The 26,108-nt window shown below is 45.1% G+C and overlaps 1 long non-coding RNA gene across 1 annotated transcript; it reads right to left on the bottom strand.

Annotated features, from left to right (window-relative positions):
• Nucleotides 1-22,122: 22,122 nt before the first annotated feature.
• On the bottom strand, nt 22,123-23,650 carry LOC131395260 (uncharacterized). Its single transcript, XR_009216328.1, has 3 exons — nt 23,612-23,650; nt 23,398-23,526; nt 22,123-22,342 (listed from the first exon to the last, which is right to left on the bottom strand). It is a non-coding gene; the product is annotated as an uncharacterized LOC131395260 (long non-coding RNA).
• Between the last annotated feature and the right edge of the window lie 2,458 nt (nt 23,651-26,108).

Raw genomic sequence — 26,108 nt, 5'->3', positions numbered from 1 at the left:
ATCCAAATTGGAAAGGAAGAAGTAATATTATATTTGTTTACAAATATTATCTTATATGTTGAAACGCCTAAAAATTCCACAAAAAAATTGTTAGAACTAATAAATTCTGCAGAGAAGTGGGATACAAAATCAACATGCAAAAATTAGTTGTTCTTCTATACATTAATAATAAGTAATCTGAAAAAGAAATCTACAAACTTTACATTTTTATTTACAATATCATCAAAAAGAGTAAAATACTTAAGAATCAACTTATTCAAAAAGATAAAAGTTTCAATGATGATTTTGCAAAAATAGAAACATCTGTCCTAAGATGCCTATGGACTCTCAAGGCACTCTGAATAGGCAAAACAATATAGAAAAAGAAGAAGAAAGTTAGAGAACTCATACTTCCTGATTTCAAAACTTACTACAAAGTAATCAAGACAGTGTGGTACTGGCATAAATACACACAATATATTAATGAAATAGTATAGAGAGCCCAGAAATAAACCTTTGCATATACGGTCAAATGATTTTTGAAAAGGGTGCAAAGACCATTCATTGGAGAAAGGATAAGTTTTTCAACAAATGGTGCTGGGAAAACTGGATACCCACATGCAAAAGAATGAGGTTGGATGCTTACCTTACACCATATACAAAAATTAAGTCAAAATAGATCAAAGATTTGAATGTTAGAGTTGAAGCTATAAAATCCTTAGAAGGAAACACAGGGTAAAATCTGTGTGTCATTGTGTCCAAATGCCATTGCCAACAGTGATTTCTTTAATACCAAAGACATAAGCAACAAAAATATAACAAATTGGACTTCATCAAAATGCAAAAGTTTTCTGTATCACAAGATACTATCAACAGAGTAAAAAGGCCACCCACAGAATGGTTGAGAATATTTGCAAATCACATATCTGATAAGGGATTAATATCTAGAATATATAAAGAACTCCCACAACTCAACAATAAAAAAACAACCCAATTTAAAAATGCACAAAGGACTTGAATAGACATTTCTCCAAAGAAGATAAAAAATGGCCAGTACACACATGAAAAGATGCTCAACGTCACTAAGTATCAGGAAAATGCAAAATAAAACCACAATGAGATACATCTTCACACCCATTAGGATAGTTACTATCACAAAATCAGAAAATAACATGTTGGCAAGAATGTTGAGAAATTGGAACCCTTGTACTCTGATGGTGAGAATATAAAACTGTGGAAAACAGTATGGTAGTTCCTTCAAAAATTAAAAATAGATTTACCATATCATCTAGCAATTCCACTTATGGGTTCTGAAATAATAGAAAATATATTTATTGGTCTCTTCCTCCGGTTCCTGGCACAGAACTCCTAAAACCCTTGTCATTTTCAAAATGATAAGAACACTAGTAGCATCTCTTGTTCTAATATTTGTCTTTGACTCCATCCCTGACACAGAGCTCCTAAAACCCTTGTAATTTCCTAAGTGATAAGAACACTAGGAGAATCTTTTGTTCTGTTGAGGCAACTCTGGTTGGGCTCCTGGATGGCTCCTGGATGGGGGTTGGTCACCAGATAGACCAAGCCCTGATTAGAAGCTTGGAATATTTAACTCTACTCCTTATCCTCCAGAGAGGGGAGAGGGGCTGGACACTGAGTTAATAATTGATCATGCCTACATGTGGGATCCTCCATAAAAATCCCAATAGAAGGAGGTTCAGGGAGCTTCCAGGTTGCCAATGACAAGGAGTGCCTGGAGAGTGGTGCACCTGGAGATGGCATAAAAGCTCTGTGCCCTTTCTCACATACCTTTCCCTATGAGCCACTTCCATCAGGCTGTTCTTGAGTTATATCCTTTTATAATAAACTATTGACCTAGTAAATGTTTCTCTGAGTACTGTGAGCCACTCTAGAAAATTAATCAAACCCAAGGAGGAGGTTGTGGGAACCTCTGGTTTATAGCCAGTCAGTCAGAAGTACAGGTAACAGCCTGGGCTTATAACTGGCATCTGAAGTTGAGGTGAGGTTGGGTGGGTGTGCAGTCTTATAGGATTGAGCCCTCAACCTGTAGAATCTGATGTATCTCTGGGTTGACAGGATCAAATTGAGTTGAATTATCTGACGACCAGCTGACATCCCAAGAATTGCTTGTTGGAGGTCTGGGGAACCCTCCCACATGGGAGAAAATGAATCTCAGAACACTATTTATAGGTATACACTCAAAAGAACTGAATGCAGAGGCATAAAGACATATATGTACACCCGTGTTGTTAACAGTGTTATTCAAAATAGCCAGAAGCTGGAAGCAAGCCAAGTGTCCATCAACGGATGAATTGACAAAAAAAATGTGCTGGATACACACAGTGGAATACCATTCACCCTTAAAAAGGAAGGATTTATGACACATGCTATGACATGGATGAACCTTAAGGACTTTATGCTAAGTGAAATAAAGCCAGCCACAAAAGGAAAATTACTGTATGACTCCACTCATATAAGGTACTTAGAGTAGTCAAATTCATAGGAATAGAAAGGAGAATGGTGGTTCCCAGGGGCAAGAGGGAGAGACAACAGACAGTTGTTGCTTAATGGGCACAAAGTTTCAGTGCAAGGTGAAAATAGGTCTGTGGCTGGTTGGAGGTTATAACTACACAATAATGTGAATGTACTGAATGTCACGGAACTGTACACTTAAAAATGGTTAAAATGGTGAACTTTATGTTATGCATATTTCATGACCATTTAAAAAAATTAATTATTTTCAACAAATAAACAAACACTAGCTACATGCAATAGCATGGATAAATATCAAAACCATAATGTGGCATAAAAGAAATTATATTCAAAAGGGTATATATTTTATAATTCCATTTATATAAAATCCAAAAAAGAAACAAAACCGAGATCTGGCTTCCAGTAATGGTGGAGTAGCATGTTGAACTAACACTCTCACAGATAACAATGATAAAATCTGCATAAAATATTATATATATTTATAGAGAATCATGTATCTATATGTAATACAGATATAATAAATGTGTATATGTGTGTATGTATAAATCTCTTCCAAAGCAAGCAGAACTGAGAGAGAGTCTTCCCTTAAATGATGGGAATTGCACCAGGAGATATTTGCAAGCTTGAGTCTTTTACCTCAAAGCATTCCAAAATCTGTACATGGCCCAGGCAGGGGAGAAACTACAGTCTTACTTGTAATGTTAGAGGATGTATTTTGGGGCTGGCAGAGTAGCTGGAAAGTTAGGGGAGAAATTCATGAAGAGAGGGACCCACAAAGAGGAAAATCTCAAAATAAGTATGAATGTCTCCCCCCTACACACACCAAATTGGCAGATCTTTGAACACCACACATGCAGGGTAGGTCCCAGAGGGCCTAGTGTAAAAACAGTTGGAAGATGAAAGAACTGAATGAGGATTTCAGCTATGCTCACTGTAAAAGAGATAGGATTGGAGTTTCAGTCCAGCCAAGTTAACTCCCTGCTAGAAAAACAACAACCCTCTTCAAAGGGATATAATAGAATCCAGAGGCTCTTTAACTATCATCCATGGTTTCCAGTACACAATTTAAAAAATCATGAGATTTGAAGAAATAGGAAAGTGTGATCCATATATGAGCAAAAGCAGGCAGTAGAAGCTATCCCCAAGGTGTTGCAATTAGCAAACCAGCATAAGAAAGTAGCTATTATAAAGATGATCATGGTGGTAAACAAAAATATTCTCATAATGAATGAACAGATGTGGAAACTCAGCAGAGAAATGGAAATTACAAAAGAGAACCAAATAGGAAGATGAAATAAAAAAAAACCTTTGAGTTTAGCATTAGATTAGAAACAGTAGAATAAACATGAAGATAGGGCAATAGAAATTATCCAGTCTGAAGAAAAGAATGTAAAAATTTTGAAGAAAAATGAAGAGAGCCTTACAACCTGTGAGATGATTGAGTCCCCAGCAGAGAGGGGAGAGACAGAAAAATTAAATGTGACAGAAAGGCAAATCAATAAGTAATAGCATAATTTCCAAAATTTGGTGGAAAGTCTTAAATTTTAGATCCAAGAAAGTCAGGAAACACACAAAATAAAATACAAATTAAAACCATACCTAGGCACGTGATAGTCAAGCTGCTAATATCCAAAGATAAAAGAGAAATCTTGAAAGCAGTCAGGGAAATAGATATATACAGGGGAAGACATTACATACAAGGAGGAATAATGTGAATGATGAATGATACATTATCAAAAACAAAAGAAACAAATCAATAACAAAATGACATCTTTCAAGTGCAGAAAGAAAACTCAAAAGTCAACACAGGATTCTATATTTAGCAGAACTCACTTTCGTAAAGGAAGCAGAAGCCACAATAAGATACCACACGCCTATTAGTGGCTAAAATAAAAAATAAAATTGCAAATACCAAGTGCTGGTGAGGACTAGGAGCAACTAGAACTGGGAATGCAACATGATAGTTGCATTCAGAAAACAGTTGAGCAGGTTCTTATAAAGTTAAACATACACTTATTATATGACTCAGATATGTCACTCCTAGAGATTTACTGACGCAAATTGAAAACTCATGTTTAAACAAAAACCTTTGTGTGAATCTTTATAGCCATTTTATTCATAATTGCCAAAAGCTGGAAATAAACTAAATGTCCTTCATCAGGTGAATGGAGAAAGAAACTGTGGTGCATTGGTACATTAGAATAGTACTTGGCAATAAAAAGGATAAACTCTTGATTTACACAACAAGATGGATGAATCTTGGATGCATTTCTCTAAGTGAAGGAAGCCAGATTCAAAAGGCTATATGGTATATAATTCCATTTATATGACTTTCTAGAAAAGGCAGAATTACAGGGATGGAAAGTGATCAGTGGTTGCCAAGGGATGGAGTGGGGGAAGCGGTTGACTACAAAGAGACAGTATGAGAGAATTTTAGGGGTGAAAAAACAGCTCTGTATGGTACTGTGGAGGTGGATACATGACCATAAAGTTGTCAAAACCCATAGAACTGTACACTGCAAAGAGTCAATTTTACTCTGCAAATTTTAAAAATCAATCGGGATGCTGGGGAACTCAGATGGAGTGCAGTGACAAATGAATCTCACTGTATTACAAGCATGTGACATAACCACACAGAAGGGGTGGGGATGAAAGGTCCTGACCTAAGTAACTTTGGAAGACAGTGTTTTGATGAGATACTGTAAAACTAAAGTACTGGACACAAACACTGTACACTAGGTGATAAATGTGTTTTTCATAAGGGTATGGATTAGCAATTCTGAAACTAGTTGACACATTAGTAAATATATTGTAGATAACTGGAGTTAAGTTTCTCACTGTTGGTAAAAGAAGTTACGTATAAACAAAAGGAGAATGCTAGAATAAACTCTGTGGTGCTGGATTGGAGTTGGAAGTATCAGTATGAATCCATGTCTCTTTTAATATATCTATCCAGATAGATAGTTAGATTGATAGACAGATTGATAGATCAATAGATAGATGTGTATACCTGAGTTTCTATTCATACATACATTTCCAAGCTCTGCTGAGTGGGTCTAGAAGCAGTGACACTCTAGTATCGATGAGCACACCTAGTTCCCAGATCTGGGTTTATATCATTCTCCAATTAAAAGAAGCAGGTTTTCTTGGAGAAGTGGCTAATTCTAGGACTGGAGATGGAAAATACAAGATGAACCTGGAACATCCTGTAGTGCCAGAAAGTAGGAAAGTGCTTTAACAAAACACAGAAAATGATGAGATGTGTCAAAAGGAATCAATCCGAAAGACTTCCCAATGGCTCAAGCTGGAAAATTGTGAGCAACAAAATAAATAATGGTGGCATTGGATTATTACCCAGAGAACAAAATAAATATCCATGAGTCTATACTGATATAAAATAGATTAAATAAGAAAGGAAGAAAGAAAGAGAAAAAAAAAGAATGAGAGAAAGAGAGAAAGAGAGGAAGAAGGCAGGGAGAGGGAGGGGGGGAATCTTCCTCACAGAATTCCAAATAATAAACGTGGCTGGATAGCATGAAATAGAAAATCGCCACTAAAACACCACAGTAATACTTACTGTGAGCAAGGGCCGGCCTGGTGGCTTAGCGGTTAAGTGCGTGCGCTCCGCTACTGGTGGCCCGGGTTTGGATCCCGGGTGCCCACCGACGCACCGCTTCTCTGGCCATGCTGAAACCTCGTCCCACATACAGCAACTAGAAGGATGTGCAACTATGACATACAACTATCTACTGGGGCTTTGGGGCAAAAAATAAAGGAGGAGGATTGGCAATAGATGTTAGCTCAGAGCCGGTCTTCCTCAGCAGAAAGAGGAGGATTAGCATGAATGTTAGCTCAGGGCTGATCTCCCTCACACACACACGAAAAAATTACTGTGAGCAAGACTGATTGATGAATGCAAAAACTGTGGGTGAAACTTAAAGAAGAAACAGTACATTTGCAGAGCCTCAAAGCATCTCCCTCCAAATACTTAAATTTTTTCTCTTAATTTCTTTAAAAGACCTATGACTATTTAAAGCAAAAATTATAACACTGTATTGTGGGATTTATAACATGGGTAGATGTAAAACTTATGACAACAATAGCATAAGGGACAGACATAGGTAAATGGAACTGTTCTGTAGCAAGGCTCCCATATTTTACATTGATTAAACTGGTGCACTATGAAGTCTAGGTAGGCTGTGATATGTTAAAGATGCGTATTGTAATCTGGACCAACCACTATAAAATACAAAGGTGTGTCACTTAAATGCTAATAAAGGAATTAAGCAGCAAAATAAAGGGTTTGTACAAGAATGTTCACAGGAGATGACCTGCACGTCCCCAGGAGAAAGACGAGCGCACTGTAGGGCAACCACAGAGCAGAACACCCTCCGCCGTGCCAAGGAGCAAACGCTGACACACACATGCTGGGTGAGTCTCATCAACCTTGTGCCGAGGGAGGCAAGCTGGACAGAAAACAATACACGTGGGATGATTTCAGCCGAGATGAACCTATGGTGAAAAAACCAGAACAGTGGTTGCCTCGGGGGAAAGAAAAAATTGCCTGGGAAGGAACAGGAAAGAGTTTTCTGGGGGTGATGGAACTATTCTATTCTTAAAGGGGTGAAGGTTATATGGGCATGTTTATTTGCCAAAACTGTACAGTTGAGAGTTGTGTCTTTCTGTGTGCATACATCTTACCCCCCCCCCGACACAAAGAACTAAAAGATTAATAAAGTGAGGTGGGAATGGGATGGAGTGTGGATGAAACAAAATTGGCAGACAATTAGTAGTTGTTGAAGCTGCGTGACGGGCCTACTATGCTATTTTGTTTATTTTGTATATTGTTTAAGTTGTTCTGTAATAAAACACTCGTATAAGAAGACAAACTCGATATACAGTGTTTGCTGGTAAGATATCGGTTACCTTTTGGGAGGAAGGAGGGAGAAAGGGATTGTCAGCGCCTGAGTGAAGCTGGTGCTAGTTCTTGGTCACACAAGTGTGTTCACTTTGTAATAATTCTTTGAGGTTTACATGGATGACTTCTGCGTATATTTCTGTACTCATGTTATACATCAATAAACACTTTAAATCCTGCATATTTGCACAAAGATCTTAACTCAATATCTCAGAATAACAGCAGTGTTTTGTTTTAAAGTGGAACATGTTCACTCATGGCATCATCAGATGGATTTTAATACTTCCAAGTATCTATTAATGCCCTCACCCTTGCGTGGCCCCCTGGATCTTTCCATTTTTGGCTCAATTTGGCAAGTGTCATGGCTTTGAGTTTTTATGATGGGTATGGGCCCTTCAGGTGGGCGAGGTCCAAGGGAAGGATCTCTGCAGCGACCTTGACCACGGGAGCCAGAGGGAGGATCATGTCAACCTGGAGGGATGGAGGGGATGGTAGGACAGGTGGCCTTGAAAAGGCAAATTCCAGAATCCCAGGCACCCAGTATTTCCATTTTAGATATTGAATTTACACTTCAAATACTGGCCAGGAAGTTTCCACGAGGGCTGCAAGCATCCTTAGCAATAGCCAGGCTGCTGAGCCCCACCCCTACCTGAGTGCCGGCCTCAAGGGATGCAGCCCAACCACACTGCGCATACTCTGGGGGGTGGGCAGGTCATAAAGAATGGGCAAGGTATAGAGAAGAGGCGGGGTAGAGGGTGGGGTGGAGAAGCAGAGGGATGGGGACCAGGGGCGGAGGGACAAAGTGGGAGTTGGGGCCCCTAGCTGTGTATGCTGGGAGCTTTTCTCTCTTAACCGCTCCCAGCTGGGAGCTTGCAGGACTTCAGGACTACAAATCCCAGGAGGCTGTGAGCATGGGGCGGTGCCTAACCCCGGGGGGAGGAGCAGGGCGGTGTGCGCTTGGCCGAGGGCCAAACCGCCCTTGACTCAGGACTCCGGTCCTGCACCCGCTGCACGTGGGCTGAGTCCCGGAGGGATGCGACGGGAGGAGTGGGACCAGGGAGTTAGGAGGATGTGGCGGCTGCATGGGCAGCCGAGGGCCTGCAGCGTGCAACTGGTTTTGTCCAAAATTGAAGTCGGACTCGTGCCTCTTCCACACCGCCTCCCTCCATTGCTTGATTCCTCCTCCCACCTGTGTGCCTGTGGGTCTTTCCACAGCCTCCGACCTAGTCCAGGGCCAGGTGCTTCTCTAAACTGCCTATGGGAACTGGTTTGACATCCCAGAAACTTTCCACTTTGCCTGCTGCCCTCTGCCTTCTCCAGCCAAAGTGCCATCCTTTCATCAGCTTTTGAGAGAGATTCGCTCTTGTGGCCGCTCTTGCAAGTACAACTTAAGAGCTTTGCAGGGTGTTAACATTGGCTGTTGCTTGCCTTTTTTGCAGATATGGAAGTTGAGGCATCTGTGAGGTTAATCATTGGTTTCCCCAGGATCCGCTAAGAGCAGAGGAGAACAACCCAATTCCCAGGCAAGTATCTAGTAGGCCGTTTTCACCAACGCATTCCAGTGCAGTGGCCTCCAAAACAGCAACCTTAAGATGAGAATAGCTTAAGCATTTTGCCCTTTAGATTGATCACCTAATCTCAACTCAGGCCTGAGTGGCCAGTCTCTCAGGGACACGGGTGGTGACTCTGATCACTCAGGAAGAGACCAGTCGTCCAGCTTTGGGAGAGGGAAGTTCAAGGTAGACAGCACTTGGGCAGCATTTGAAACCCGTCAGCTTTAACATCTCTGCTTTGAATTCTGACAAGGTTCCCAGATAAACATGCCTAGGGATAGTCAGAGGTACGATATTCTTTAAAAATTGATTAGAGTGGTGAAAGGAATAGAGCATAAAATATCCTGCTTATTTGCAAAAGATAAAATGCAAGCAAGACCTTCCTGTTAATTTTTTTCTGCTCATTCTCTTGGCTGTACTGTACGCTTGAATGCAGAAACAAAAAATTTGAATTGCCAAATTCTCTTTTCCTGAGATTGGTAAATTAACTTAAAAGTCTTATTGAAACCTGTGGAGGAATGGTTAGCAGCTTTCATGATTTATGTCGTCCCTAAAAATCTGGGCGTTGATCTACAGGAAAAAAAGTCCCTGTTTATATTACACATCCCAATAGGTTACATTTCCGATTTCTGAATGTGGGATATTATCAAAGCAACTGAAAAACCTGCTCATGGAAACTGGACCCTGTCACTTTGTCAAGAATTTGCCTCTGTATGAATTAATGACACATGAACTCTTTAACATTTTTGTAAAGAAAGGATGAGAAAGTGTGTAGTGTCTCTGAATGTGGCAAGACAGGGAAGTCTCATTAGACCACATCCTCGGGTTCTTCTCTCGTGTTCAATAGGCCCAGGTGATAATCCGTGTAGTCAGGTGCAGCGCCCCCCCCCCCCAGCCCCCAGTGTTCCATCCTACTCTGGCCTGTGCCCTCTTCAGGGGGTTCTGATGACACTCGTCCACAAGTGTTGGAAGGAAACATTGTAACATGAGGATATTCATCATCTTAAAACAAGGATTAATGGAGAGGAAAGTCTCGGAGGGTGTGTGCTCCAATGCACTGCTGTTGAGGTGTGGCCGCAGTGACAACTGTGCTCCCAGCAGTCCCCACAATGGCTGTCTCAAACGTTTGATCTCCTGGCGCAACCACAGCAGCTGTTGACAGAGCTGGGCACTCGTCGTGGTTCAGTGTCTTCCGTCAGATTTTGTAGCTCTGACCCTCCTCTGCTTGCCCCATTCCCACTCCTATCTGCTGCATTCATTGCTTTGTAGTTGTTTCCTAGGAGCCACTGTGTGTAACTCTATTTCACAGTATCTTTAGGGACCCACTCTCACTACACAAGTCACTGTACAACAGCCCCTTATCCTGGTGTAGCCTATGTTCATCCTCTCCAGTGGAGCTGTGATGAACCCTGCTTACTTGGAGCTCCTCTCACTCTCATGCTGCTGGGGCTGCTTACGAAGCTGGGCATCTCATCTTTGGTCATCAACATTATTCTTTTCATTGATTTTCTGAAGTCGGAGACGACTTTGTTAATAATGTGACACTGACTGTCACAGACACTTTTATGTATCTTCCCCAACAGCTCTGTGAAGTAGGCCTGTGATCCCCATTTTACAGGGGGGAACACTGAGGCTCAGAGAGGTCGAGTAGCTTCCTTCACTTCACACAGTTTCTTGGTACATTTTGAGTCTCCACTTGGAACTTCGCCTCTCAGGTGTGTGCACTTAGCTGGCGTTCCAATTTGTGCCTCTCTGCCAGCCTCCCCAAAGACACACGCCCCAACCTGAGTCCATTGTCTGCTTGATGACAGTCACCTTGCACAAACAGGCCCCATGCAGGGAGTGGACTAGTCAGGCGTGGTCCTCCAGCTTACCCAGGGCAGGTTTTAGGTTTATTGCGAGAGCTGGAGCAGTGGAAGATACTGACCGTCACTCTCCTGGAAGGTTTGTTATGGAGAAATACTCCACTGACTTTTTGCAGGTGTCATGTCTTTTTTGTCTTCATTGCTCCTCTGGGCTTTCTCCTACAGTCCGTGCTGTGCAGTAACATACAGTACAGAGACTGGTGAACATAATAGTATTGCCCTGCACCAAACGGTCACATCACTCATTTTTCTAATTATGAAAGAATTACATACTATAAAAAAAGTCAAGTTACCCAGATCTATTTAGAGTAAAGTGAAACCTACCCCATCCATCCCTTTCCCTGCAAACTCACTCCCCTACTCAGAAGGAACTATTGTTAAGAGGTTGCAGCTTATTGTTCTGGACATTTCCTATGAATATATAAATACACATAAAGTTTTTTTTAACATAAATGACATAACTACATCATTTTGCAATTTGCTGTTTCCCAAACCATATATCATAGATGTCTCTCCTTATCAGTGCTTGCCACCCTAACTTAGCTTTTTAGAAGTTTTAGAGGTACTCCAAAGAACAGGAATACCATGTTCTGTTTATTTCTTCTTTGATAGAGATGGGATTATGTCCAGTTTCACTATTATACATAATGCTGCAGTAAGATCCTTGTATGGAGTTTATTACATTGCTATTCAACTGCTCAATTTTCCTTGTTTCCTCTTGGTCAGAGACTATGATATATTTTTAACAATTTTATGGGTATTATTATTATTGTTATTATTATTATTTTTTTCTGTGTGTGAGGAAGATCAACCCTGAGGTAACATCCATGCCAATCCTCCTCTTTTTGCCTAGGCAGACCGGCTCTGAGTTAACATCTGTTGCCAATCCTTCCCCTTTTCTTCCCCCAATGCCCCAGTAAATAGTTGTACGTCATAGGTGCACATCCTTCTAGTTGCTGTATGTGGGATGTGGCCTCAACATGGCCAGAGAAGCGGCGTGTTAGTGCATGTCGGATCTGAACCCGGGCCACGAGTAGCAGAGCACTTAACCACTAAGCGACAGGGCCAGCCCTATGGAAATTATTTTATAGGGAATTTAATTTTATCACTGAATAAAGACATTTATGAGGAAACTGGACTTTAAGGTCATCCCTCTCAGTATTCTGGAGAAAAATCATGAAACTTCGAAGGTATGAGGCTTGCTCCATCACATTCTAACGAGTCATGTTAACAATTTAAAGTTGAATGTTTGAATAGCCTCTACTCTCTCTGTTCAGAAGAAGAATGACTTTTTCTTGTCTTGAAAACTTCTGACTCCAGGGGCTCTCAGTTGGGCTTCAGAGAGGGTAAGATATTGGTGTTGTATCTGTTTCTCTTCAGCTGTAGGCTACATCTTCTAAAGATCATAGACTTGAACATGGTCCAATAGATGCATATGATTTGGGTCAAAAATTCAAAGTAATGAACCCAAGATAGGGATCTATAACTTTGGTTCTTAATAAAGAATTTCCTTTGATATCCTCAAGTCTCTGTGATTACTAGTAAAAACTCACCTGTGGGTGAAGAGATGTGGTTCTGCTGGCAATGTCTGGTTTGAACATCCATAGTTAAGTCTGCCACATCCATAGGTAGATTAGACTTGACCTCTTTACGACCTCTTCCCTTGGTCTTTGACCTGGGAAAAATAAGAATTTAAAAAAAGCTGCTGTTATTAGCACTCAATGCTAGAAATGCCCATTAAAGAGTGAGTTTGATTTGGTAAACCAAAGGGAGTATAAGCAGAACAAAGTCAGTAATATCTATAAAATTTCAAAAAATTCTAATTTTTTAAAACATAACTCTATTTTTGCCACAGTGCAAACTGTGTATATATGAATGAAATATCCCTCTGTCCATTTCTTAAGTTGTTTCCATTGACTTGAGGGATTTATCCTCTAATCTGGATTCTAAGTGTGAAAGAACATCTTGGTCCTTCAAAGAAAAGAAACCATTGAAATTTGATTTTCTTTTAGCTCGCCATCCTACAGGTTTGAGGAATAAATTATCATGTAATGGTACAATGATTCTGAAATCTAATTGTTAATTAGAGTGGTGTAAGGGATGATTGAATGGTGGTTCATCCCCTTGGTCAAGGGTATTGTACAAATGGACGTGTAAACATGATTCAGGAAGCTGCTTCAGCCCCGTGACGTCCCTGAGAAGCACAGTGCAGGAGGATCTAGGCACACAGCCATCTGCCTCGATCTCCTGGGTTACATGTAGATCCAGGGGTCTTGAGAGTGGTGTCAGAGCAGATAACTTTTATCTATTTCTCCCCTTCCTTCTCTCCAGCTTATCTCAAACAGTCCTATCATATTTTAAAGACCAATTATAGATATTTACATGAGCTGCTTGTTCATTATTACAGAGTAATAATCAGGCATACCATTAAATATCATTTAATCTACCTAATTAAATTTGTTGTACCTTTAGATTGATTAGAACACTAAAGTTAGTTCAGAGTTTGATATTCACCAAATGTGTTAATCTGCTTACAACTGCCATGTGCCTCATTCCTCTTAGAAGTATATCTTTGGCCCGTCACAAGATTTTAATGAATCAAATCTTCATAAATTAAGATAATGTACTGTCTTTTGGATGATAGGGAGGCATATGGGTCCATTTTGGAAATATGCCTATCTGTCTTTGCTCCCATGGGAAGTTTCTGGTCACTGGGTCTCCACGTGGCTTACATAAACCCTAGGTCTATAAAGCTTGGTGCCTCTCCTTCTAATTGAGATAGAAATAAAAGAGGTCAGAGAGACTTATTAAAATTTTGGTTGCATGAAGTCTTCTATGAAGACCATGCATGCATATTGTTCTGGATAGCTCTCTGTTCCTAAGACTACTAGTTACTTTAAGGGCTTGTCAGGAACTGTGAATGGCCTGATATTTTACCTTACCTGCAAACTAATAAGTTAGCCTACCATGGTCTTACAGATGCTGGCAAAAGACACGAGACCCATGGGTCAGAGACACAGGACTTAATGACAGAGCAATGGCAGTGGCCAGAGTATCAACATTTGCATTGGTTCACTAAATCCCACTTCCCAAAGGGTGATACACAGTGGGCCAGGAGACATGCAGAGGGTTGCAAGATCTCAGAGCTTAAGGAACTCATATCTTTGATAACAGGCAGGAAGTCTGCTGACCTTTGGCCTGGGGAGGGGTGTTATTTTTATTATACTGGGCAGTAAGCAAGCATGACCTTTGCTCCAGAGGAGGCCATTATTTCTATCTTCCAAGGTTGACAGCTCTACACATGTTCTTGAAAAGATAACCTGGTTTTACTGGCTTTCAAAGATAAGCTTGAATGAGACTTCATCATCATTCCGTTCTTCTGTTACCTTTATTGAGATTGTGCAAATATGCTCTTTTCTCTGTAAAGTTCACTAACTTTATTCATACATAAGGGATGCTTATGGTTTTATTTATTAAGTTAAAATTTTCTTATTAGAGCAAATGAGGAAACTATTATGGGTTGGATCTGAAGGTATGCTTTTCCAGGAAAAACGTGAAAGAAGATCGGTGTTCACAGAACTTTGCCACAAGGAGTTGATAACAACTCAAATGATTTTAATTTGAATACTGTTTTGTACAACTTTCTTCCATCTTACTTCATCCTCTCTGCTTCCTGTAACTCTCATATGGGAATGGGGCAGTTTCAGGGATTCACTGAACTCATTTACAATATTAAAATGTTTTTTTCTGTTGTTTTTTTTTTTATTGAGGTAAAGTTAACATACAACATTAAATTAGTTTCAGCAGTACAACAAAATGATTCAATGTTTGTATAAATGTTGAAATGATCACCACAATAAGTCCAGTTAACATCCGTCCCCATACATAGTTACAAATTTTTTTCTCTTGTGATGAGGACACGGTGTATTTCAAGGTGCAGAAGAATCAACGATGGTGTCATACTTTTCCATATACAGCTTGATGAATTTGGACATAAGTATACACCCTTGAGACTGTCACCACCATCAAGGCCACAAACATATCCATCACCTCCCAAAGTTTTCTCTCACCTCCTTTATTACTATTATTGTGTGGTAAGAACTCTTAATATCTACACTATTAGCAAATGTGATGTATGCAATACAGTCTTGTTAGCTGTAAGCACTATGCCATATCCTTGATCTCCAGAACTTATTTATCTTGATTACTGAAACTCTGTATCCTTTGATCATCGCTCCTCATTTCTCCATCCCCTCAACCCCTGGCAACCACCATTCTAACCTCTGCTTGTATGAGTTTGACTATTTAAGATTCCACATATAAGTGAGTATTTGCCTTTCTCTGTCTGCCTTATTTCGCTTAGCATAATGTCTTCTAGGTCCATCCATGTTGTCAAAAATGGCAGGATCTCCTTCTTTTTTTAAGGTTGACTAATATTCCATTTCTTTATCCATTCATCCATCGGTGACATTTAGGTTACTTCCATATCTTGGCTATCGTGAATTAGCTACAATGAACATTAGAGTGCAGGTATTTCTTTGAGACCCTGAGTTCAATCCTGTGGGCATATACCAGAAGTGGGATTGCTGGATCATATGCTAGTTTTCATTTTTGGAGTAAGCTCCATAATGTTTTCCATAATGGTTGTACTAGTTTACATTCCCACAAGGGTTCCTTTTCTCCACATCCTCACCAACATTTGCCATCTTTAGTTTTTTTGATAATGGCCATCTTAACAGGTGTGAAGTGATAGTTCATTGTGGTTTTGATTTGCATTCCCTGATGATTAATGATGCTGAACACCTTTTCATACACCTGTTGGCCACTTGTATGTCTTCATTAGAAAAAGTCTACTCTGGTCCTTTGCCCATTTTTTAAATTGATTTGTCTTCCTCTTATTGAGCCAACACAAAAAAAGAGAACAAAATTTCCAGGCATTATGGATGTTTCCCAGTTGATGCAGATGGTTTTGTATTTACAGTGGTACCAAAAGACCATGTTTCATGCTTTTTATTCAGCTTGTTATAAGACCAGCAGTAGCTGCGGCATGGCAGATAATCAGGATCTTCTGGGTTGGGAGTTTTACAACATAAATGAGTGGTAAGGAATTTTTTATTATTCCAAGGAAATTATTGAGATCATAGTCCATGGAATCCAAGATTGATAGGGGTAGGAGGAAATTAAGATGAGGATCGGTGATCTGGCATTACTTCTGATCATGAGGCACAGGTATCTACTGTATGAGTGTTTGAATAAAAATATTAGACATCAGGAATTTGTGGTGGGTGAATATGTTTTCTGAATTATTTACTTTTGAACATAACCATTTGGATTATGTGAACATCTGGGATATGGGAGTAAGTCGTTAACAGGGGGTGGTTGACAATGTCACTATTGATTTAACTTCTATGAACACCAAGTGGTCAATGGATTAAGCAAATGAGTAGTCAGAAAACACAGAAATGGTAGGATTTGGGAACTAGTAAAGGACTGGGGACCGACTGTCCTGACAGGGAGTGCCAGGACTTATGAGGTTGAGAGTGACAAGGACAAGAAGAGAATAGAAACACACTCAAACAAGGAGGGGGTGTTAACAGGATGGGGGAGGAGAAATGATCTGGAGGAGCCTTGAGTTTTGACATTGAGCTTTCTGTTCTTGATGCAAATCTGCCTGATGACATCCCGGGACACAGGTCAGATCTATCCCCAGAGGATAGAGGGAGGGTGGAAGTACAAAACAGCCAGGATAATTGTCCTAAAAAGGCAGGCTTCCTTTATCATTTGACCCAATTTCATGATTGGTTTTTGTAGGGTAAGAGGAAAAGAAGGATAATAGTCACGTCTTCACAGAGGAAGCAGCGTGACTGTGGGAACCAGTCCAAACCAAAGCCTGGTTTAAACATCTCCATCCCTTTGAGGATGTCTAGTGACATATTCAAGAGACCAGTTACTAGAATTTCATCCCATCCTGGCAATGAAGGGTCTCTGGGAGGACACCTTGGACGAGCCCCACCAGGTCTGCTGGCCCGAGAGACCACAAGGACTCAAGGCCTGCAGAAGTGCAGGACAACTAGTAAATCCTTTCAATCTTGCCAAAGCGTTGGAAAAACTTACACCTAGTCACACAGGTGAATCCCTGCCAGGTGTGCTCGCAGGTGGTCTGCACTCCAGGTCCCATGCCCACTCCTGCCGGTCTTCAGATTTGGCAGAGATGATTCCAGGAGCTGATCTGGGCATTCCACAGTTCCACTGCCAACAATTTCTGGCGAATGAGGAAGGTATCAGGAAGGAGGAAAGAGCAGTGAAGAGCACAGGAGAGAGACTGGTGATAGCACTGATGGCGAACAGACTTGCTAGCGAGGCAGAGAAAGTGAGGGGCCAAGAAGGCCGTCTTGACAGCAGACGAAATGGAGCAGGCACCACAGTGAGGTCTCTTGGCAGCGTCCCTAATGTTTCCTTGCTTTGAGCTCTTGAAACTTTGAAATATACCAATATGTTTCTTTTATTAAACTCTGCTGCATGACAGAAAATATAGACAGTGGTTTCTTTCTGAGGTGAGAGGTTGAGTTTCAAGTGAGGAGAGAAAGATCTTCCTTTTTCATGCTGTTCTCTCATTTTCCTTTACTATGTATGTTATTTATTTGTACTTTCAAGTCATCAGCGAGTTATCAACGTCACGGGATGATTCAGTTTTGCTCCATACAGTCACAGTAAAACCTACTTAAAGTGGATTATTCTTTTTGTGTAATATTCCAATAGATTCCAAAATATTATTTCAAAAGCACTTCGATGTCTATGTTCTCAAATTAGATATTTACTTTTGGTCTCCATTTTTGTGTTCCTTCTTGCATACTACTTAAGAGTTGGAAATACCCAAGTAAATACCAGATTTCCCTCAGTTTTTTAGATCCATATGTGCTGGAAATTTGATTCATGAAGATGGACATGGCAGCTGGGGGATCATGCTCTTATCAAAAGAGACCATTTCGGCATCAGTAATCTGACAAGAACTCACTGCTTATTGAGATTTAATTGACTATTTGAGGGATCAAGCTTTCGCTATTGGCACTTCTCTTTCTCTTTGGAGGCGAAGTATTGCCTTCCCAGTCTTTTCATTACCAAATCACTTTCCTGGGTGGCTGTGCCATGTCAGGAAGGGCCTGGGATGCCGGGAACCAGGAGTCATCCTCAGCTTCTAGCTGTCCTAAGAAGGCTTCCCTGGCAGAGTCCAGCCTGTGTGTCTGGGTGACACTTGTAGCCATCAGACAGGAGGCGATAACTCACAAGTGCCAAGCGATTCATCTGGCCCTTGTCTTACAGGGTGTTTCCAAGGGATGAGGTTCAAAATGCCACTTGGTAACCCTTTGAAAGCCCTTGTCGTGGGGTGGGTTCTCGGTGTGAGCTCAGAGCAGTGTCTATTCACCACCAGATGGGAAGCATTTCAGTATTTTAATTGGTAAGGCTGTGTTCATACATGACCATGGATCACCAGTTCCGTGGCATTTCCCGCTGGACCACCCCACACCCTTGTCATGCCTCATCTTTCAAAGCTCCAAACAGGGTTCACACCCCATCAGGTGGTTGTAATGTAACCACAGCACAAGACTGGGGAAAAAAACACAACCACCCAGGGGTGACACACTTTAATGGCTCGGGCCCCATTGCCCCATTTGGACAAGTTGGCAACATCAACACTGAGTGTGTAAACTGGAGGACTGTCCAAGACCGTGGACCTCAGAATGACACGGCCTCAGAAGTCACCTTGGACAGCAAGGGATAGTGTGGGGTCACTCACTGGTCAGGACTATGGTCCCTTATCCTGGCAAAGTAGAGCTCACCTGGGATCCATCAGGCAAAGCCAGGGAGGAGCCTTCTAGGGAATTTCTGCCCTAAAGTGAATGGCATAAGGAAGGCAGGTGTGCTGGAAATCCTGGTTCACAGAGAGCGGTCATGTTTATGGAATGAGGCCCAGTGGTAGCCTTAAAGCTGCATCACAAATCTTTCCCATTGGATACAAAACAAGCAGGAAACAGAATTCAGAGTCCTGGACAAGGATCGCAGCAAGATTCAATTCTAGGTCAGTAGTGAACATGGAGGCACTAGAGGGGTCTCAGGAGGGAAAGTCCTGTCTGCCTTTACTCCATTTGCACATCACCTTTTCGGGCCTTGTCCTCTCCATGTGCATGTTTTGATCTTTTTACGTTGTTTTCCCCACTTAGAGCTGATGAAATTCCAGAGATTGAACTAGAAAACTACAAGTTCCTAAAATTTGGTCAAAAGAAACCTCAACAAGAGAAGCAGAAAACATTCCCTCTTCCTCCAGAATGTAGAAAGGCACCCCCTGCCTATGGCACGACCTGGTCCTGGGTAGTGCTGTTTTAAAGACACCCACATTTCAGTGGTTGTTGCTTTGCCTGTGAAAGAACCAGCAACCTTTAAATCCCAAGAGAACGCGCGGGGGGCCGTGTCCGCCCCTGGAGCAGCTGAATGATACTGAAATGAACTTGTCCTCGGAGTTAGGGGGAATTGGGAGTGACGTCACTAGCCAAAAAAGGGCCTGGCCTTTCTCCCTTCTCCAACATACAATAAGTTGATGACTCAGAAGAGTTCTTGATTCAAGGAGAAATGTGAGATTCTGTGTCTCACTCACATGCCTACAGAAAGCGACAGAACCACACCACAACTCCCAAGCTGTAAAGGGAACAGGACTTTAATGTAATATTCAAATATGTCATTTATTATTTACAACAAATAACCATTGACCCTCCCCAATGGGTGAGTAGGTGCTGAGGTAGAGATGTCAGGGAGCTAGTATGGGGTCGTCCCTTCTCTCTTGGGCTTCAGGGGACCCCAGGAATCAGCTTACAATGCTCCCCTTCCCATCAAGTGGGAGGAGCTGGCCCAGTGCATCTCAAGCATCCCAACTGTGTCCGCGCTGCTGAGGATGGGGCTGTGTTCGGCCACTGGTACGGGGTTCGGCGTTGGGGCCTGGGGGCTGAGTAGAAGAGTCGGGTTATCTTCTGTGGCCTCCCTCTGAATCATGGCCCCCCACCCTGTCCCCACTGCACTGGGTGCTTCAGACCCTGTGCTAAGTGCTGTCAGCCACCAGTACCCCATTCGTCCCTGCCACGTGAGCAATCATTTAGTATCACCTATTTCACAGAGAGGGAAACGGAGTCTCAGGAAGCTGAAGAGAGTCACTCCAATCGCAGGACTGGTCAATAGTGTAGCTGGGATCCCAATGCCAGCTATCCGACTCCCACGCTTAGCCCGAAGCCTTACTGAACCCCCAGGAGTCAGTCACCCCGGCCCAGACACTCCCTCACCCCAGACCTTGATGATGGCCGGTTCTTCTTGGCCTTGCGTATTTTGCAGGCCAACTAGGTCTAGGGCTCTGGCTGGCAGGACAGGTTGTAGCTACAGGACAGAGAGGCACCTGTGAGCCTACCAGGAACCACACCTCAGGTGTCCCCCTACTGCCTGCCCAGCAGCTGGAGTCTGGGTGTCCCAGAGGTCGCCATATAATAAGGCTGGGGGATGAGTGGGGGACCATGGAGACAGGCTCTCTGGACTGGCCAACAGGGAGAGTCCACCCCTGCCCTCACCCAACTCCTGCCCAGCCTCACCTCTCAATCTCGTTGAGCAACTCCATGTCTTGGAACCAGGCCGCAAATCGCTCCCTCGTGTTCTAGGTTGTAATTCTTGGCAGCCTCCTGGAGCAGCAGGATCTTCCTCATGACTCGGTATTCCTGGGACCAGAGGGGAGGAGAGGATGCAGACAGGGCCTGGGTGGGGGATGCTGCAGGGGCCTTGTGGGAGGTGAGGAGTGGGGCAGGGGACCAGTCCTGGAAACCATCCTTCCCTCCAGTTCCATCCAGGCTCTACCAGTTCTCAGAATGGGAATAATCAGCCCCTCCTCCAGGAAGATATCCTTGATGCCATCCTCCCCTCAACCCACCTGCCAATTGGATGGGTCTCCCACTCCTCTGTTATCAAACTCTTCCACTCAATGTAAGATACAGGGGGTGAAGCCAGGGACTGTTCTGCCCAGAAGGTCTCTGATTTCCACCTCTTCCCCCCCCCCCCACAGGGAGTGCCACAGCTGCTCCTCAGTCCTCTTCTCAAAGTTGATCTCATTCCCCTGGAAGGTAGACAGCCAGAGTCCATCAGACAGAGCCCCCTAGCCTGACTAGCCCCTATGCCCACCCCTTCTCATGTTGCACTACTGCCAGGTCCCCAGAGGGGGCCGGGCACGCAGAGAAAAGAGGACTTGGACCTAGGCTGGGCTCTGGGCTCCAGAGTAGGAGGACATGGGGGAGAGGCTGAGGGACCTGGCAGCACAACTCTCTCTGATGACAGACTTGGAGGCTGAGGCCTCAGGCAGAGGGGACTGCTCAGCAACTTGTGTGCTGCCTGAGTTGGGGGGGCCCGACTTCTCTCTCCCTTCATGGACAACATAGGCGTTAGAGGCTGAGTCCAGTTCAGATAAAACCTCACGCAGCTGTGCCATCAGGCAGCTCTGAGCTTCCCCAGCCTGGGGAACTGGAATGGGTGTCTCTGGCAGAGCCTCTTTTCACTCATCCCTAAGATGCGCCTGATGCCCCCGCTCCCAGGGGCAGCTGCAAGGCTCTCATGAGAGGAGATGTGCCAAGTGCTGAGAATTCAGAGCTCAGTTTGGGGGCTCCCACATCCCAAGGCTCAGAATCCTGGTCCTTCCTGCCTAGTCCTCAGGTTCACCCACCTCGAGATAGTCACCCATCGCCAGGTGCAGCATCAGCAGGTCACTGAGCAGATTGCCAAGATAGGGGAAGACACCCTGTGACATCGGGGTGCAGGTGGGATGAGCCCTTGCTCTCAAGTAGACCCCATGTAGATCCTCTCCTGAAAAGTCCCCACCCTCAGCCTCCTGGCCCACCACAGGGTTCCCACGAGGAGCAGCCTAGGATCTTCAGCAGCCTCCCCTCAATTCTTCCTCCCTTCACACCCCAAGAACACCACACTCCTCCTCCTCACCTTCCAGGGCCGGCTTCTGGCAAATCACATGGTGTGCCTTCCCTGGCCCTCCCCAAAACAACCCATCCTGCACCAGCTCTTCCAGGCCCTCCTCTTGGTCACTTCTACTGGGGGATTTGGGCACTGTGGCACCAAGAGAAAGGGCCCTCCTCTCTTGATTTGAGGCCTCCAGCTGGGAGCGCAGAGCCCCTCTCCCAAAGGCACATTCACTTGCTGCTGCTACTGCTTCTCCTGCACTCTCTAGGGGTTGAATTCTGGGGGGGCAAACATGAAGGGCCCCTCCTGTCAGGGTCGAGGACAGTGTCAGTGAGGCCATACTCCCCTCACCCCGTTTCTCTCCAGCACCACTGGCCTCCGACACTGGACATCTGACTTGAGTCAACTGATACCAATGTCATTCCATCCTCCAAGGTCTTGTGATTCCAGAACAAGCCCAGCTCCAACTCTCACTCTGGGTGTGAGTTTGGGCTCGTGGCCTGGCCTCCTTGAGCCTGTTTCCTCATCTGGAAAGTGTGAGAACTCCAGCTACCACACAGGTTCTCATGAGGACTCACTGTCACAAGACTGTCATCCTTGTTCTGGCCCTCACCCCTCCAGGTGGAGCAGGCAGAAAGCTCCCACATTCCTTTCCTCCCTCTTAACTCAACACCACCCTGTGAGGCCTGCACAACACAATCACCATCCCTCCATTTCCCTGATGAGGAGACAAAGGCCCAAACATGGGCAGAGAGGTGCTCAGGGGCCCACAGAGGAGAGGCCGCTTGCCCCTCTCAGCCAGAGGCCCTGTTCCAACATCCTCTCCTAACCCCCAGCCCCACCACTGAAAACAGTCCTGTCCCCTGAGCTCTCAAAGCTTGGTCCTGGGCCGAGTCATGGATGGAGAGGACGGGGTGTCTTGGGAGTCTGGTTGAGTGGCTCCTGCCTGCCCCAGTCATGTGGAGTGTCTGGCCCAAAGGCTGGGCCAGAGGCCATGCCAAAGCCTTCTCCTCCTCAAGGAACGCCTCAGGACACTCCCCTGCACTGAATCCTTTTTTTTTTTTTTTTTGTGAGGAGATCAGCCTTGTGCTAACATCTGCCAATCCTCCTCTTTTTTTGCTAGGAAGACTGGCCCTGGGCTAACATCCATGCCCATCTTCCTCCATTTTATATGGGACGCTGCCACATCATAGGTCGACAAGCGGTGCGTCGGTGCGCGCATGGGACCCGAACCGGTGAACCCTCAGCCGCCGCAGCGGAGTGTGCGCACTTAACTGCTTGCGCCACGGGGCAGGCCCCTGAACTCTTTCTTTATCCACTCATGAACTGGACACCCAAGGTGCCACCTCTGATCAACAGGGAAGGGGATGACAGGACATTTTGATTCCCTGTTTACATGAGGCTCCTAACTTCCTTTCAGCAGAGTCCACTAAGAATCCATCAGTTGCCTAGACGCTTCTCATAAGCCACCGGGGGCATACGTCATTGCAAACCAGGCACTCAGGTTAGACTCCTGTGGTTCACTCAAGTGACTGCACTAGGGGTCCAGTGGGGAGTCCCAGAATGCACACACATCTGTCACCTAAGGATGAGCAGCCTGTTTGTCCACCTGGGCCATGGGAATCCTCTGCCATGCACATCCCTGGGGCAGGCAGGCTGCAGCCCCTTGGAGATGTGGTGAAGATAGAAGGAGCAGCGGGGTCCTGGCTTCCTGAGGATAGTTTTAGGCTGAGGGCTAAACCCACACCAACCACCCAACAGCATGGAAGAAGCTACATCCTGCAGGATGGACATACATGGAAGCCAGAGACCTGTTGATGGCGCCAGCTCGGCAACTTCTCCTGGAACAGCCCAGCCAACACCATTGTGTCTCATGACCAGGGCCTCCTGCCCAGAAACGGCACCCCACCTTCCCATGGGCAGAACAGATCCCTCTGCTTGTTAATCTGGATGAGATAGACGGGAATGTTTCAGAGAAAGTTCAAGGGAGAAACTATAAAAACCACAGCCTGCCCAGTGTCCCTCCTCCGCACCCCTCCTCTCTTTCCAGACCCCCAGCCTCCACTCTACCTTGATCATCAGTTCTCTGCTCAAGGACTTGTCTTGACTATTGAGTTCCTTAAGATTTTCAGGGTTGTCTCTCAGGGGAGGGGAAAGAACGAGGGATAAATTTAGGAATAATGTGAGGGGTCTAAATGCAAATCCCTTTTCTTTGTAAACCCGAGAGATTCAAACGGCCTGAAGGAGTGTTCTCGCTGGGCTCCTCTGAGCGCTAAGGTCTCATGGGACTGGGAGGGGGCTCTCCTGTTGGTCACTGGGATCTCCACTCCCCAGCTCTACAGAGCAGCTCTGTTTTGAGTGCTTTGAGTTTCAACTGGGCATAGAGTTCTGTTGCTATAAACACTTGAAAATCTCCAATGTGGCTCAACTGAGTACCTGACACTCAGGGAAGCCAAGTCCTGAAGCAGAACTGGTGCACTAAGGACCCGGGAGGCTTAGAGACCCCCTGCCGAGGCCCAGGCCCTGTCCCCGGCATTTGCTGCCTCCCAGGAGTTCCCAGCTGACTGAGGGGCCAATGGCAGACATACAGGAGATCCCCCATCCACTCTGGTCCTCCTATGGAGAGAGGCCTAACTACCGGGAAACTTCCCCCGTGTGTTCTTCAGGTGGCTTGTGGAGGTTTTCTGCAGAGCAGAGATGACAGTGCGGGGCGAGGAGAAGTTCTTCAGGATCTCGAACTCCTGGGGAAGGGAAGAGAATGAGCTGTGAGGTGGGGCACTGTAGCCCCGCTTGCTCTAGCTTCAGTCCCCTTCTATTTAATTCTCCCCTCCTGGATGAGACAGATGCTCAGGGAGCCCCAGAAGGGCACATTTAGGACCCAAAGAGTAACACTCACAGGGAGCAGGATTTTAGCTCAACCCAGGGAAGGAGCCAGGTAGGAAGTGAGCATCCTCTCACTGGGACCTGGAGTCAAAGTCAGCAGGCCCCTAGCAGGAAGGGCCTAGGGATTGTGCAGGGGCTTAGACCACACACTGCAATCCTGGGAGCTGATAAATGTGGAGAGGCAGTTCCCAAGGCTTCAGAGAGGGACTCCACTGGGCCTCCCACAGCACACCTGGGCCAGCTGGATCCAGTGCTCCACCACTCTCACCCTGTCCTGGGCTGTCATGCTCGGGTCCCCGAGGCAGGGGGTGATGACGAAGCTGGCCACCCTTCTGACATGGTCGATGGTGGCCTGGACGGTGGGTGTCTGGTGTTCATTTCGGGCTTGCTCCTCTTGCCCCAGGTGGAGCCCAGGCACGGAGAGGGCACCACCTTCTGGAAGAGCTCCTGGAGAACAGGAGGAGTGTCACCCAGCCCTGCCACACCCCAGGTCTGTGTCCACAGCCCCCAAAGTCCCACACAGGAGTCACAGTTTAGAGCTGGAGCTCAGAAAGCTCAGGATGTGGCCTGAGCCTTGTGACAGTCCCTGGCTTTTCTTCTCTGTCCCCCGAGGACACCCAGCACAGGAGGACCCAGGACCCAATACTGGCAGGGAAGGGAGAGGGGCTTTTGACCCAGCCGTCCTGGCTAACTCCAAGCTCCAGACGGTGGCTCAACTCTGCTGATCCCAACGGGGCATCTTCCAATACCCTGATCCCCGCTCTGGTCCCACTTCACATTCTGATGCACATCCCCGCGTGGCAGCTACACCCACAGGCCTTGTCTGTCTCCCTTGTAGTGAAATACACATCAGATGTCTAATAAGTCCTGAGGCTGTTGAGCCTCCTGAGCAGCCGGTTGGGCCACCAGGGACCGGGCTGTACACAGTGAGCCCCTTCCTGCACAGATGAGCCAGGGCCCACCCAGCTTTCCGTCTCTTCTACCTCATGGAGTTGGCACAGCCACTCCTTGCAACAGGTCCTCTTAATGTCCACCTCCACGGTCTGCAGGTGGACAGCAAAGGCTTGGGTGTTCAGAAAGTTGCCCAGGTCTTATGGTTGGTAAAGGGTGGAGCCTGGATTTGGGCCCAGATCATAGGAGTCTGGATCAGGTCTGGGGCAACGATGGCAGAGGGAAGGCCTGCCCCACCCCGCCCTGAAAGCCCAGCTGCTCACTGCATCCATCACGGTCAACTGCTCCACCACCAGCTTAGGAGGGAAGGCCGTGAGATTAAGCTTCTCACGCTCCTTAAGAGCCACAGGTGGAGATGGACTTCTCACTAGAAATGATGGTCCAGGTGACTTCAGCTCAGCAGCTCCCACACCTGCTGGAGCCCATGTTGGCCCTTGCTCCAGCTCCAACACTGCTGAT

The sequence above is a fragment of the Diceros bicornis genome, chromosome 31 (assembly GCF_020826845.1).
Source record: "Diceros bicornis minor isolate mBicDic1 chromosome 31, mDicBic1.mat.cur, whole genome shotgun sequence".
In the NCBI taxonomy this organism is placed as follows: domain Eukaryota; kingdom Metazoa; phylum Chordata; class Mammalia; order Perissodactyla; family Rhinocerotidae; genus Diceros; species Diceros bicornis.
Note: the sequence above shows the minus strand (reverse complement) of the source record. Positions and strands in the feature narration are given on the sequence as shown.